Source organism: Lepisma saccharinum, chromosome 1 (assembly GCF_977018435.1).
Source record: "Lepisma saccharinum chromosome 1, izLepSacc3.1, whole genome shotgun sequence".
NCBI classification, from domain to species: domain Eukaryota; kingdom Metazoa; phylum Arthropoda; class Insecta; order Zygentoma; family Lepismatidae; genus Lepisma; species Lepisma saccharinum.
The window spans coordinates 133764767-133780853 of record NC_139229.1 but is presented as its reverse complement, the minus strand read 5'-3'; the positions used below and the strand labels follow the sequence as shown (position 1 = coordinate 133780853).

Below are 16087 nucleotides of genomic sequence, written 5' to 3'. Positions count from 1 at the left end.
ATTTTTCTGTACTGAACATGTTTAAAGTTTACAACAATTTTACTCTCTTTGCACAAGGGACTGCCATAGCATGTAGGCGACACTTGGATTTACGTAATGTAGTGCCCCATCCCACTGGCAGACAAATAAGTGCCAAATTAGGCTCAGTCCCATACAGCACACGAAGTCAGAATCATGTTTCTGAAAGGTTACGAAGTCTCATTTACATAACATACTTCAGTGTTTCCCTGTCGTGGTTGCTTTAACGTTGCGTGTTGCTTTCATATTTTGCGCTCGTTACATCTTACACAGGGATCTTTCAATGTAGTTACGTGCGATAGCAGACTCGTTGCTTCCCATCATCCACTGCGCGAAAAAAGTTGAACGACGCTGCACACCGACGAAACCAAACACAGATGAGTAGCGTGGTTTGAGTTGGGTTTGAGCTTTGTTTCATGGGACAATCGTCTTTGTAAAGGCAGAGGTAAGTGTATTAATATTTAATTTTTTAACAGTAGTCTTTTTTACGACGAAAATACAGAATTCACAACATGAAATAAATTAAATATAGGCTACTATAATTAATTCTGCTTCCTCCATGATTGGAAACAATGTGAGTTTCAGATTAGAGCGAAAAGTATGTTACTTTTATTGTGAAATTAAAGTAGTGTGTGTGAACATACATATATTAAATATATATATATAATATATATATATATACACACACACAACAGAATTACTTACGTACCGTGTAATTTATTCCTATTTCTGCGTGCAACGTAATCAAGGATGTAGAGTTATCATTCTGCCGAGCGTGGCTGACTATCGCGGGACCGTTTACCCACTGTACCCCTCGAGAATTACGTAGAATTTTTTTTAATCGACAGATTTCAATGTTTTATGTAATGCAAAACTGGTTCCAGCTTTAGGAAAGCTCAAATAACGAATATATTTCATACCATAGAATGGCACACGTAAGATGAAATCTTCAATTTCTAAGTATTTTCGCCACTTTTTGTTGGTAAAAATTGTTTGTATGTACAGTAAAATAGCGAAAGAACGCGCCGAAAATGACTATCAGTACCAAACCTAACAATCCTAACCTAACTACGTAAAATTATAGCTGCTTTTGTGGAAATTCGTTTTGGGTGCTATATTCACTTGTGTGAAGCCTTCGGGCTGTTCTGCTTCACAGTAAAGTAACATGCTAAGGAAACAAACGTACTTTGCTTCACAATAACACATTTCCGAAAGCTAAAATCAACTGAAAACGTTCATAAACAAGAAAATCTTCATAAACAATGTAAGATTTTTCACTTTCTTTTGGGGTACAGAGGGACAAGTGAACATTTCCAGCACGCACAAATAAAATAACGTGGAAGAATACTGGAAAGTGTTCCGTTGTGGACTGCTGCTGCTGCTAATGTCACTTGACATCGGTATGAATAATTATTACAGACCAAAATGCTTTCATTGTTAGGTTAGACAGCTCATATTTGAAGCATTAAAATTCTTCCGTAAATACTTTACAATGCCCGCGATGTAGGTGTGAAGGGGTATTACATTCCTAAATGCATTTGTTAGGTTAGGCAGGCCAGGTTTAGGGCTGTTGTGATAGCAATTCCATATGCTATTCTCATCACCTGTTGAAGAAGCTGTGGCCTAAATATACACCTTTTGCATTTACAGTATACCCCCCCCCTAATTTTGCACAAAACTTACCCTATTCTTTGGAAAAGAAAATTTTCTATCTTTCGTGTGTATAGTGAAGAGGTGTAGAATACCTTGTACCATATAAGTCGTTACGTTCCCAGCCTCTATCTAAAAATATTCACGTTTCAACTAATTCATTCTGCGATATAGTTACAATGTGTAAATTGAGGGCAGCACCATTGTCATGCAGTTTTTTGAATTTTACACACTGGCTAGATGAGTAGATAGCAACAGCTATGCCTGCTTCGCGATATGTGCTGACATGTAACAAAAACCTTTTTTGCCCTTTTGTAGGCATAAACCTGAGCTGCCTAACCTACTCATATGTGCATCCTATTTATAGCAGAAATAAATATGTGAATAGTATAGGTAAGTCAAGTTTAGGTTATTTCACCTATTGGATGCATACGTCAGTAGGTTAGGCAGGTCAGGTTTATACATACTGTATAAATGGCCCAAAAATATTTTTTGTTACATGTTCGCACATGTCTCCAAGCTGTTTTTCCCAACTCTATTTTTGATTACATTGCTTGCCAAAATATAATTGTCACATTCTTGCAAACTTATGCAATCAGACTTTGTTTTAAAATATGGATGGGATCTACAACATGCACGAAGTAAAATTGTAAATTATTTTTGAATCTCGATTCTTGTTACTTCAGCTCCTTTGGTGGCAATAATAACATTAGCCGTTGATAACACAAAATGTACATGACACTCTTAATCAAAATTCTTTTCACATTTAAGTATACAATTATAGACAAAACAGACATGGTACTGGCTACCATAGCCCTCTGAAAGATACAGCATGCCATGACTTGCAGTAGTGTCACAGTGCTGTGACTGGTTACATGTATATTATTGCAGGGTATGACTGAAGATGACCGGACCCCTCTCAGATTTTCTTCATATTTGGCATACTTACTAATTGAGGCCTGCTAATGATGAATCTGAAGTTAAAATTTGTCGGAAACATCTAGAAATTGCAAAATATTTGTGAACCATTGACGCTAGCCCAACGAACCATTGACGTGTGGTTAGGTTAGGCAAACATAGTTAAAATTTCATGTCGTAGTAGTATCAGGAATATATATATATATATTTGCTTGTGCAACAAAAAATTTTGCGAAAATAGACTGTTTCCATTCCAAAAACTAACTCCTTATTTTCACTTATTTTGCAATTTCTAGACATTTCCGATAACTTTTAACTTCAGATTCGTGATTACGAGGCCTCAATTAGTGAGTATGCCAAATATGAAGAAAATTGGGTCCGGTCATCTTCAGTCGTTCCTATTACAGTGACCAAGTGTGCCAGGTGATGAAGCTAATGCTTTTATTATTATTATTATTGAATCTGGTCTCATTATTCATTGTAATATGAGGAATGTTTGTTACGAGATACACACTAATTCATAAGAGATTGTGTTGTATTATTAGTTTCCATGCTGCTTATTAGGTTAGGCAGTTATGTGCATGGGTTAAGTAAGCACCACTCTAAAAATTTGGAATGACCATATCACCAGATATTTAGTCAGCTTTTCCAATATTTTCACCATTAATCAAAACTTAATTTCTAATTTTATTTATTCTTTACTTGCACCAGTCGTTAAGTTACTCAGTTAGGCTTATCACTTGTAAGCAGAGAATGCAATGTTTTCCTTTCATTGTATCTGGCAGTACTGTCTTTAAATTTTGTGATATACATTTTGAGAGCCAAGCCATAACTGTTAAAAAAAGTATGTTCTCTACTCATTTTTTTTCTCCAGTCTTTTGAGGATGGAGGTATGACTTATTTTCTGGTGAGGCTTGAGATGCCCTGCATACATAGGCATGTGGTTAAAATCAAACCAAATTGTTCCAAGGAAGGTCAGCAATCGAGGAGAGGAGAATATCAAAAAATTCAATCAGTTTTATTTGTTTTAAACATATGTGCACCCAGGAATTTTTGTATGAGAGGGGTTGAGGGTTGTCAACCAAATGAAAATGTGAGTCTGCTAGTTAGGTGGACCTTCGTGGTACTGAATGGTTAATATGTAGTTATATAAACATCATAGCCAGGAACATGCCTCTTATAAAAAAAATAATTAAAAAAATGCACCTAATATTTCTTATTCTCAAGCAACAATTTTAGTGCTGGATGAATTGAAAGTCCATCAAAAGTGTGCTACGATTGATAAATGCTGCTGTGCCATTCCAGACAATAGAATCCTATTATTTTAAAATGCTACAAGGATGAATAATTTTCCATTATTAAATTGTGGGGGAAAAGTAATTTGCTGTAATGGTAATAATGGTCCCACGGTTGGGGGGGAATGAATGTTCAATTGCAATGTTATGGGGGAAATGAAACATTAACTCCAACCTTGCATGTGGGGTAGGTTCCACCACTACCCTTTTTATACTCTACATTAATTCCACTGTCAGTCACCCATGAAAATAATCCTGTCAGTTCATTACTGACTGTTGACTGTTGCATGTAATGGTTGTGTTCTGGCTGGGGTAGAATATACCCAATGTCCAAGGTTGCATTATTGTTTCTGCAATTTGTCTTCTATGCACTACCGAGCATTTCACATGTTAATTCATAAGTAATTTTTTTGAGTACTCATCCACATTAGGAATCCAATTTAAATAGAAATAAATTACTACTGATTTAATTCATAAAATTTCTTCTTTTAGGATCTGTTCACCAACACTGGCCAAATGCTAGAGCAAGAAGTGTCTAATATGGCAGAAGTGGCGTGTGCGGGTCAAACTCGGAAACAACAAACAAAACAAGTAAGTTACATGTAATGGAAACTGGAATAATTTGCATTTTTTTACTCTCAAAAGTCATGAAAAGCAATACACTGATTCAGATTAACATATTTACACTGCAGTTACAGAAACCTAACTACGAATTAGATATTTGCCGGGCTTGTGGTTGTGCTAGTTTTAATGTGTAATCTACCATCACATTCTCCTTGATTTACAGTGAGAACATTGGCATCAGCAAGATATAGATATCTGCCATTGCTCCCATCAGCCATTGTTCCTCCCACCAGACAGCTTGCTAAAGGCATATATAGCAAGAAAACTTGGTGAAACTTTTTCCCTCCATATGGCAAGCATAAAAATTCATAAAAAAAAAAATTTAAAAAAATAATTCACAAGCACCCCTCCACCCTAGTTGTCTCACTGTCACCATGTTAAACTACATGAGCATCCCCAAACTAACCCCAAGGCTCTATCAAACATCCCCATCTAACATTTTCCACTTCAAAGTCAGAATCCAGAGACAATGAAATGCAAATTTATTTTCCAAATCAGCCTTGCAAATGTTGGTTAAATTACATAGCAGACATATATTCCTGTTTGTCCTTTTGTGTGACTTTCGCACAGCATAAGAAAGTGTTCATTGCGGTTTGAAGTGTTTTTTTGTTTAGGTTTACTTTATGCACAGATAAGCTAATCGGGTCTAGACCTACAGTTTAAAGTGGAAACGGAACTGCTAGGTGCCTCCACCGGAAATTGAACCTGGGACCCCTTAATTACAAGGCAACGACGTTACCACTATGCCAGTAGGGAGGCAATAAAGTGTTTGTGTTATCATTTTTTATGTGAGATGCAGAATTTTTTCCAAGAATGGTTTTGGTTCTTTGAGAAATTGTACAAACATACAGAGCTCATAATTAATTTATTTTCTCCCTTTCCAAAATTGATCCTATTGTATTCTTAAAGCACAGACATTAGAAAAACAAGTCTCATTTTGGCACATCTATCCCTTCCCTTAGATGTGGCATAGTGAGTTTGAGATGCTTGACTGAAGGAATTGCTGTAAAAGTTTTGATATAAATGTATAGAATAACTGTCATTCCATGTTTGTTTTATAATCTCATAGAGTTGGAAGTGGTCGGAAAAACTGGCTTTTTGGGGGAAAAAATACAAGTTTTTTTCCTCCGTAGTTATTTTTGGTTGAGCTTTTTCACAAAAGTGGCTCAAATCAATGAAAATGCAGGAGTTGGCAGTACTTTTCCTGTTGCATGGTTTTCGTATATCTTCCTACTGTGAAATAGGCACTCATTTCTAAATATAAAATACAATTTACACTATGAAATTTGTAGCTAGATATAAACAATGTTTTAAAAAAAGCTGGCTTTTTTTGAATGGGCTGCTCTTTCAGAGTGTAATCTTCATATTTCGGTAGGCTTATTAAATATATCTATGTAGTATAAAAATATTCACATAACTAGAGTAGTTTTGTGTGTGTTTTTAATGTAACCTAATAGTATGATATGATTTTCAATGCTTGAATTTGTTATAGGATAATTTACATGAAGCAAAAAATAATATACTCCTCTATCTTTTGAGAATCTTGTATGAAATCTCTTTACATTAAAGTTTGTGTTCGGTAAAATACATTTGTATTCTGGCTTTCCAGTACAGAATGTATAATTTGGTTAAATGGTGGCTAAACCTGGACACGGAGCAACTAGTGATATAATTTTGTTACTTGTTGCAGTGGTTCTCACCTTTGAGATCACAGCCTACTAAATTTATTTCTTAAAAGTCGATGCCCTGATCCCAAGAATTTCATTCATAAATACATTTCTGATCTTTAAAGTTTGTGTAAATTAACATGCACTCTCAATGAATATTCAATATTAATATATAAACTATGGCATAATCATAAAGAGTAATACATAGTTCAATTATGTATAGGCTTGCTGTCAAATATGAAATTAGATTTAAATTAGTTGTCAACCCCTGGGTGCAACGGACCTTTTGTTGAAATGCACTGGCATTAAAACTGAAGCAGAAGCAAATAAGACTGACCGCAAATGGCAAAAAAATATTTAAGAGGTCGGGACTGGACCTACAGTTTGAAATTAGATCCAAAGCACTCTGCCTCCATTGAGGATTGAACCTCAGACCCCTTCTTATTACAAGGCAGAGCATTTAATTTATTCCACTCCAGAGGTCCATTTATTTTTATGAAAGGTACCTTATATAAAAATCTGGCCTTTTTCCAACAACAGTACTTGCAAATTGTTCTCTCTGATTTGCAGGCTAAACTAAATCTTAATCTTGGATGAAGTAGCTAATAATCTTGTTAAGTATAGAGAAAGAACATTCAGACCGAAGCAACGCTTGGTAGTGGGGGTGTCACATTGAAACCATTCTATTATTGAATCACTGCTTCCTTTGCTGATTATATATGGCTAGTTATTTATTAATTATAATAATTACAGAAATTACTGTCACAAATAAAAAATAATAACCAATTATTACATGAGTGTGTCACATATATTTTATCATTCCCTAAAACTCGCAAAACCCATGATTTTTATTAATGATTTTTTGTTTGTAGAAGTGCAGTTGTTTATTAAATATAATTATTACAATAATTACCATCATTACCAACTAATTGTACACTGTCACTGGCATGAATATCTCGAATGAGACGCATTCAAAGATGACGCATGATATGTCCCCCAAGTGCATTTTGCCTCCTAATTACATTACATTTATGTTTTTATGAGCAGAAGTAATACAGAAATATTAGGAACATTCCAGGGAACCATGTAATTTATTTTCAAACAGTTGAAAAATCTAAAAAATAAGAGGTGGTTGGACTGCAAACCCCCCTCCCCCTCTTCCTCGGTAAGCTAGGATTAAAATTGTAGCTGAACCACTATGCAATATGTGCCCACTGAGATTGGCCAATATATGTCTCTTGGCTGCTGCATCATGTAAAATTTTTGTAGCTAGTTGTAAAATATGTGAGTACAAACCTGTAAACTCCTAATAATAACTTCAAGTGAAATAGGTTAGCTGCAATTGGTAAAAAGCCAAAATTTCTGTTGTTTTTTTCTTTAAAAAAAGCCTGCTTTTTATCGAAGAAAGAAACAGTTCATTCAAAAAGCTAGATTTTTTGCAACTCTTATCATCTCACAAGAAAACTTGGCATGTTATGCAGTAGGTTGTTGCACAGCCCAGAATGCCAAAATGTCATCTTCAAACATTGGTCAAATCACAATTTCCCGATTACTTATTGATCACTTTTCACATTGTTGCAACATTTTTATTTTCAAATTAAATGTCTTCCAAATTTGTGCAATATTCCTGATTGTTGATTGATTGAATTGGCTTATTTTACTTTGTATTTCTGCCACTTTTGACTAATCGCAAAGATGGGGATGATGAAATTGATGAATGGACACTCACAAATACCTATGCCAAGCTTCGGTCCGGGACCCTTGGCATCATAGCATGTTGTGATAACTACTCCACTCCATCATGGAGGCAGCTGGAGTATTCTTTCTGTGATGAAGTTGGTCTTTTTTGTTGATGAAAGTCATCTTTGTTTAGAAGCCCTAGTGTGGCATAGGTATTCTTTTGCAGATATTATCACACAATATATTTTAGAAATAAAATTGAAGTTAAGAATATTTGGTATATGGGAACTAGAAGTTAAAAAAATCTGGATTGTTGTTATTTTACTGATGCAAAATATTTTTCTTTAAATGAAAGTTCTGACTAGAATGTTAATTCCGAATTGATGTTACACATGACCGTATTTCCTTTACAGGAAGGAACTGAATGTTATTCCACTCCAACATGAGGGTATATTGCAGAACCTGCAATGGAATTCTTCTGAACTACAGAAAAAAGTGTATTTAAACAACAAAAATAAAAATAAAGGATATATTTTATGAAAAATGTTATTTTTTTCATAATAACCATAACCACATAATGTATGTGTAATTTTTGAACTTCAATGCTGACATGAATTGCTTGGTTGGTTGGTTGATTTGGTGTTTTAAGTTCACTTTATGCACAGTAAGTCTAATTGGGACTTGACCTACAGTTTAAAGTAGGATGTGAACCACTATGTGCCTCCACCAGATATCAAACTTGGGATCCTTGATTACAAGGCAATGACGTTACCACTGTGCCATCGGGGAAGCCCTTGGACATGAATTGTGCCTGAGCACTCGCTGGCATCATAACTGTATCAAAGTATGTTTATTTATATTTGTTTGGTTGTTATTGTTGCTTTAAACACACTATACACAGATATGTACCTCCACTGTGTATCGAACTAGACACCCCTTGATTACAAGGCTCTCATTTATATTTCTTACAGTGTAGGCTCAAACCGGCCAAACATCATAACAATTGTCTGGCGTTTTCTCATTTTTGTAATGTTACTGCACAAAAATTCCTGAAGTTTAGCTTTTATCCATTTTGCATTTGTCTCTTGTGAACAGGTAGTTTTTCCCAGTTTTTTTAATTTTTTTTACTGGTTCATTAACTGAATCTCTTTTCATGGTCAATGTGTGTCTACATTCTCCAGTTATGTAAGTATAAGAGACATTGTCTTCCAATTCAGGTTACTTTAGGACCCTTTGCATTATCTCCAGAGGTAGAATGCAGACTTGTCAAGAATTTCAAGTAGGTAAATACAAGGTTTTGATAAACTACAAACATGCAAGTGTTCTATTTAATTATTTTATTTGAGATGAAAGGCTGAAGTCACGTCTTGATTCTTTTGTTATTAACAGGAATATTACAAAACAGAGCAATATGTTACACCAGAATATACCAGAATTTAAACATGGTAATTTTTAGTATATGGAAGTTATATACTTTAAAACCACATACTCAATTTGTAACATTTGAAATCTAATTTGGAATATTCCTGTGTAATACTGATAGTTTGACCACTGTGTAGGTTGAAAAACCATGAAAGTTGAAAATTATCCCTGTTATCCCTGAGAAATGCAGAGAGAATCGAATTATCAGATGACCATGATTCTGCAAAATGTTTTACATCCTCCCAGCCTCTCATCAATTGGTAAAGGGGATGGATAGCAACTGGAGCATGATGCTGATAACATCACTCAAATCCAATCTTCTTCATGACATGGTGTTACAAACCAGGGAGAGCTTTATTATAGCATGTAAAACACTATTTTATACAAATTTGATGTTATTTTAGAATTTAGTTGTCAATATTTCATTTTCATTTGAGTTTCTTTTTTTTTTTTAGCTTTATCTGTTAATTGATATTAATGAATTAATATCCAGTACTTTTATGCAGTTTTTCTCCCCTTATATTAATTGCGACAATTAAGATAAGTGGTCAATTCATGAGAGGTAAAATAAATACATTTAGATATCTTGCCTAAACCTAGTTTTCTAAGTAAAATCCTGTGAATTCTATTTTCAGGAAATGATTTACAAGCTAATATTGTAATAATTTTTGAAGGGGCTTAACCCCAATAACCCCCCCCCCTCAAATATGCCATCCATGAATACATGCAATATAACCACAATGTAAAATACCATTGCAGTAATGTAACTGACATATTATGCAACCTAATGGAAATGTCTCTGTAATGTCGGTAATGTTACATTTACATGTTTCTGTAACATTATCAATGTTGTGTTATGTTCGCGGACATTTCCACATTACTGAAACTTACCCGAAACATTTTTGTAATGTTCTGCAACATTGCCGCAATGTTACAATGTTTCACGACTTATGTGTTGCTAACGTATCTGAAACCATGTTGTGCTGTATGGGGTGTTTCTCTGTAATGTGTATGCTCCGTCAGGAAGCCAAAACAGGCGGGAAAGAGAAGATTTTTTTTCAACAGTTGTAGGGCCCGAGTTGACATCCCACACACTAGACACTATACTAGTGGGAGATTTTAACTGCGTAATTCGTTCACAAGATCAAAATCCAGGATACAACTTCTCACGTGCGCTCTATGAATTAACGCAGGGGTTACAACTGCGTGACGCTTGGATACACACCAATGGCGAAAGTCAAGGTTACACACATATCACCTCCAATAGTGCGTCAAGGATCGATAGGTTTTATGCCGCACCAAGATTTCAGGAATATATCATTAGTGTTCAAAATTTTCCAGTATGCTTTAGTGATCATAGTATCCCAATTCTCAAAATAAATTTAGATTTGATCAAACCCCGACAAGGTAGCGGATACTGGCTTTTAAATAGCACATTATTACGCAATGGTAGTTATGTCCAGCTAATCAGGGGAACGTGGAACGAACTCAAGGCCTCTCGGCCAGTGCACAAGACCCTAATCGAGTGGTGGGAAACTCGAGTTAAGCCTAAATTTCGTCAGGTCAGTAAATTCTTCAGTGCAGAGGTTAGTAGAGATCAAAGAAACAAATATAATTTTTTGTATGCAGTCTTGAATGATCTCCATCGTTTAGCATTGCAAGGTAATTTCGATCGTCCTTATGCAAATGAAATAAAAGCGCAATTACTTGCTATACATAGGAAACGAAAATCTGCAGCAATAATAAAGAGCAAGATTCTTCCTATAGACCCAGACGAGCAAGCCACACTAAGTCACATTCTTCAAGAACATAAACACGCCAGGAGTCACGTTATTCATAAATTAACTTTAGATTCCGGTGAAGTTGTCACCAGCCCTCATAGTATACACGACAGGTTTTTGCAATACTATAAAAATCTTCTTGGTCAAGCCTTTAATCCAACAGAAACGCAATGCAATTTTTTGAACTACCTCCCTGCGTCACTGACAGAAAATGAAAGAACTGAGCTCACACAACCGTTTAGTAAAAAGGAGGTTCATGATGCAGTATTCAAAGCTCCGAGGAATAAAACTAGAGCCGAAGATGGATTACCATCAGAATTCTATCAATGTTTCTGGGATCTAATAGGAGACGAATTAACGGAATGGGTCAACGAAGTGTTGACAACAGGGACCATAGGGAAGACCAGTAGCACGGGAGTTATAGTGTTAGTTCCCAAAAAGGCAAATCCAAAGTTCGTCACAGATTTTAGGCCAATTTCTATATTGAGCAGTGACATCAAACTTATAAGTAGGTGCATAAATCAGCGTTTAAAAAAATATATGGTTAAACTTATTGGCAATTTACAGTTCGCTTGTAATACGTCCCAAAGTATACGTCACTTGCTACAAACGATAAGAGACGTAATTATTACCAAACAAAATAAGAATGCATCAGAGGCAATTCTATCTTTAGATTTTTCTCAAGCATATGACAGAGTGAGCCACGAATATCTGTACAAAGTCTTAGAAGCATATGGCTTCGGAGACACTTTTCTTAATTGGATAAAAACATTATATAATCATATGCTGCTAAAACTCAAAATAAATGGTTTCTTGACAACAAGTTTTAAAATGCGACGAGGTGTACTACAAGGTAGTCCCTTGAGTAGCACATTGTACGTCCTCACAATAGCCCCCTTTTTGTTTAGTATCCAGCATCATTTACAGGGCATTTCTATGGCTTCCACCACAATACAAGTTGGCAGTTTCATGGACGACGTCACGATTTTTCTCAAGGATGAAAGAGATCTGTACAGTGTTAAAAGCCAAATACATACTTTTGAGCTCACATCAGGAGCAAAACTAAACAATCGAAAGTCATTCCTAATGCCCCTTGGCAAGGAGAATCCTTTCACAAACAATACGGAGATCCCTGTAGACAAGAAAATAAAAGTTTTAGGTATAAACTTCTATGCAAATATCGATGAAACGATCGAAGCCAATAGTAATCTCACGTGCGAGAGGGCAATCTACGTCCTCAGAGTGAACAAGATGCGCTCTCTGAGTTTAAAAAGACGAGTAAGATTTATCAACGTTTTTGCTCTCTCTAAACTTTGGTATGTAGCAAAAATCCTGCCCTTCAAAACACAGCACTTAGCCAAGGTCAACAAAGCTGTTGGCTGCTTTTTGTGGCACGATACAATTTTCCGGGTGGCAATAAATGAGGTCACGTTATCAGAGAAGACAGGTGGTTTGGCACTAATACACGTGAACACACAGGCAAGAGCATTGTTTGTACAGACTGGCCTTAAAACAGCTTTCTCACTGCACGAGTCAACGACCCAAGCATGTATACAGACGATAATACAGGACATTCCATTAGAAGCTCCCATCGATATCCAAAGTATCCCCAAAAGATTTTCGTTTTATAAGGACATCGCTTTGCAGGTATGCTACCAGTTATTACGACATGAGACAATTACACCATCTGTTAAAAAGTTATATAGTGAAATCAATAGTTTCAAGCACACAGTACCACGAATAGTCCGGGATTTCAATACACATAATTGGCCACAAATATGGGAAAATGTCTCCGCCAAACACCTTTCAAAAGCTGCCCAATCAATATGGTACAAAGTGGTTCATCGTGTTATAGTGACAAGAGATAGGACATACCAATATGGAATCAGTGACTCTCCTAACTGTATATCATGCAACGTGCCTGACTCTTTAGCCCACAGGATAACCAAGTGTCGCAACTCCTCCACGGCGTGGAACAAATTGCGAACAATGCTCAGTCGTATATGCCGCACCTCATTAACAAAGTTTACGGATACAGATATAGTTTTTCCTGCTTTCAATTTTTATCCACCAACAAAACAACGAGCAGTACAATGGTTGATAACAGAATACTTATTATATATATATTTCACAATGACGAGAGCAGTTTTAAGAAACAATTCAGTATCTTCTTGCAAGAACAATATGAAAAAATTCCTCTCCAAGCAAGGAAGAAATGGTATGCAAATTTCTTATTAGTGCTTATACTTAATTTAGGTCAAACAAAAATGTAAAGGTTAACCAGATAGAAATACGAATTGTAATAGCAGTACTACACTTATGTCAAAAACAATGTAATTCCATAACTTGTATATCAGAACGAGAGAATAATAAAATAAAAAAAAAAGTGGTTAGCACATCGCGCTGCGACGCCAAGGGTCCCGAGTTCGAATCCTGGTCGGGCTTGGTTGTTTGTGAATGTCCATTCATCAATTTCATCATTTCATCAATCATCCCCATCTTCGCAAATTAGCCAAGAGGCACAAAACGCGAAGTAAAATAAACTCAATCAAATCAAATCAAAATGAAACTAAATTGTGTACATATTCAAAGTTTCATTAAATCATATATATTATTTAAATACATTACATAATCAATTCATCCAACTCGTAACAAACCAACATTAATAGCAAATAATATCACGGGCCGCCATTGCATTCTCTGTTTTAAAACTTTTCTCACTTAGATCGTTCGGCGCCCAGGGCCGACTCCCGCTACCCCCTAGCTACGGCATTGAACTTGATGAGACTGTACCTGTATAATATGTTATAACATATTTCTACTTTCATAAAATTTGAAATCAAGGGGTTGCAATTACCCCTCCGTTCCTCCTCTGTAGGTGCCCTTGACCGTGTGGAAGGAAAATGCAAGGAAAATATGAAAACTAATTTCATCTTGAGTATCCTTTAGCCCTGCTACTCTTAAATTCTACTAGCCTGTTTTCTCTTGTACTTTAATGTTTGACCCTCACCCTTGCCCCTCCGCTAGACTTAATTTCCGTCCAAGGTTGATGAGCAATGCCCCCTGCCTCCCTCTGGTTGCACCACTGCGTGCCTGGTTAAGGCACCATGCAATGAAAAACAATTACTTTTCAATGAGGAGATTTTTGTTTGCTCGATCATTCATTTAGATAAATGAAGCTGTAATATTTCGTGCATTTCCTGGCAATAAGATAAAAACTGCTTACGGTGAACAGAAATCGCTAAGTATATAAATTCTCCTCGAAGGAGAAAGCTTCTCCTAGGAGTTCGTAGGATTTAGGAGCAACGTAAGTAGGCAACACTGGCTGCAGCTGTCCACGTGGTGAAGAAACGCCTGGAGCGACACGCTGCCGGAGGGCTCTTTCCTTCCAGCAGGTTTTGCAGGTGCTCGGGTCTTGTTGAATGCCCAGTTACCATTTAAGCGCAGAGCGCCTTGAAGACAAGGAACCCGGGTAAAGACGCAAGTCGACTCGTTGCCGTGGGCCGGAGACCAGGTATAGGCCTACCTGTTCTCGCGGGCAGCGGGTAGGCAAAAGCCAGACTATGCAGGACTCTGGGCACGATTGTTTGTTTTAAATTTATAAGGAGTGCCTAATTCTCGGATTGTCTCTTCTTTTTCTCCGGACACACGAATGGAATGACTTAATGTAGTTGTATTGTAAATATAAGTTAACGAAGAATATCTCTCAAGAGAGAGAGAGAGAGAGAGGCTAGAAGAGCTCGGAACTAGTTTACTAATTTATTGTTTTAATTACCGACGTTGTTGTTTCGAATGTACAGTATTGTGCTGAGCCGGGTCGGCGATTGCGCCAAGAACGTCGAGCCTGCTGCTTGCTTTTGAAATCAACACCAGTTTCACTGCATCCCAGGAAGGTCGTTGCTCGTTACTGCCGGCATTGGCTGCATATGTATGTACCTATCACTTAAATAAAGTAAAAATAAAAGTCTTCTCTGAAAAAGAAGGTAAATGTTAAAATGTAATTTATATAATTTATGTCATATCGCTTTGTTACATTTTTTGTATGATGGTATGTACCTATCACTTCAATAAAGTAAAAAATAAAAGTATTATCTGAAAAACAAGGTAAATGGTAAATGTAATTTATATAGAGCTTTGTTACATTTTTGTATGTAATTATCATTTAATTAATACTGCATGCCGTTAATAGTGAAAATAGTAATACAGAAAATAATATTTTTTTCATTCTTGATAAACGGTATTGAAGCCGGCAGAGCTTGATTGGCCTAGGGGCGGCAAAAAGGAAAATCTGGCCCTGGGAAGATATCATGATTTTCATTTTGCAAGATACAGAGATTCTCCGAGTTTATACACCAATAGTGAGTACACGTGCTTGCGCATGCGTGCGCCAGTGTGTAATGCGGAAAGACGCCTGGCACTATTCAGTAGAGCAACAGGCACACAAAAATTGGCTGGAGCTTGAATAATGTTTACAGGAAAACTCAAGGTGGGCACATCGAGTTGCATTTACCATTTTCCTGAACTCAGGGGGTTTCTACATCAAGGTACGTAAAACATTTTGTTAATAAACCATTATTTATACTTCAAATTATCAATTATTTCTCGATCCCTCTAAGCGGAACACACTGTATTATACAGAGTGGAAGAAAAGTAACGAATACGATGGCAAATGCTCATTCCAATGAACCCAAAACAATTGCTTGCATTGCTTCGTTTAATATAAGGTTAAAGGCAACGATTGGGAAAAGTTGGATTGCTTTATTGTCCTGTTAAAATATGAAACAAGATGCCTAGATTCCCAAGAGGGAACAACAATTTTTCAGAAGAATCTTAGCTTGGAATTCTCATTAAATGCAGTCTTCGACAAAGACAGTCTAACTTCGTTTCTGTCTTCAAACTTTAAATTAAGTTCATGCCTTTGAAATTTGCCACTGGGATTTTTATATCATCACTGGGTTATAACAATTTTCATCTCTGCGAACGACCTTAATTAGTGAGAGAAAAAGAGTGACTGTTGAAGCTGTAAAAAGTT

At 36.3% G+C, this 16087-nt stretch overlaps 1 long non-coding RNA gene across 1 annotated transcript; it reads left to right on the top strand.

Annotated features, from left to right (window-relative positions):
• Positions 1 to 404: 404 nt before the first annotated feature.
• On the top strand, positions 405 to 8359 carry LOC145988831 (uncharacterized). The gene is made up of 3 exons (XR_014441789.1): positions 405 to 463; positions 4374 to 4472; positions 8266 to 8359. It is a non-coding gene; the product is annotated as an uncharacterized LOC145988831 (long non-coding RNA).
• Positions 8360 to 16087: the final 7728 nt, after the last annotated feature.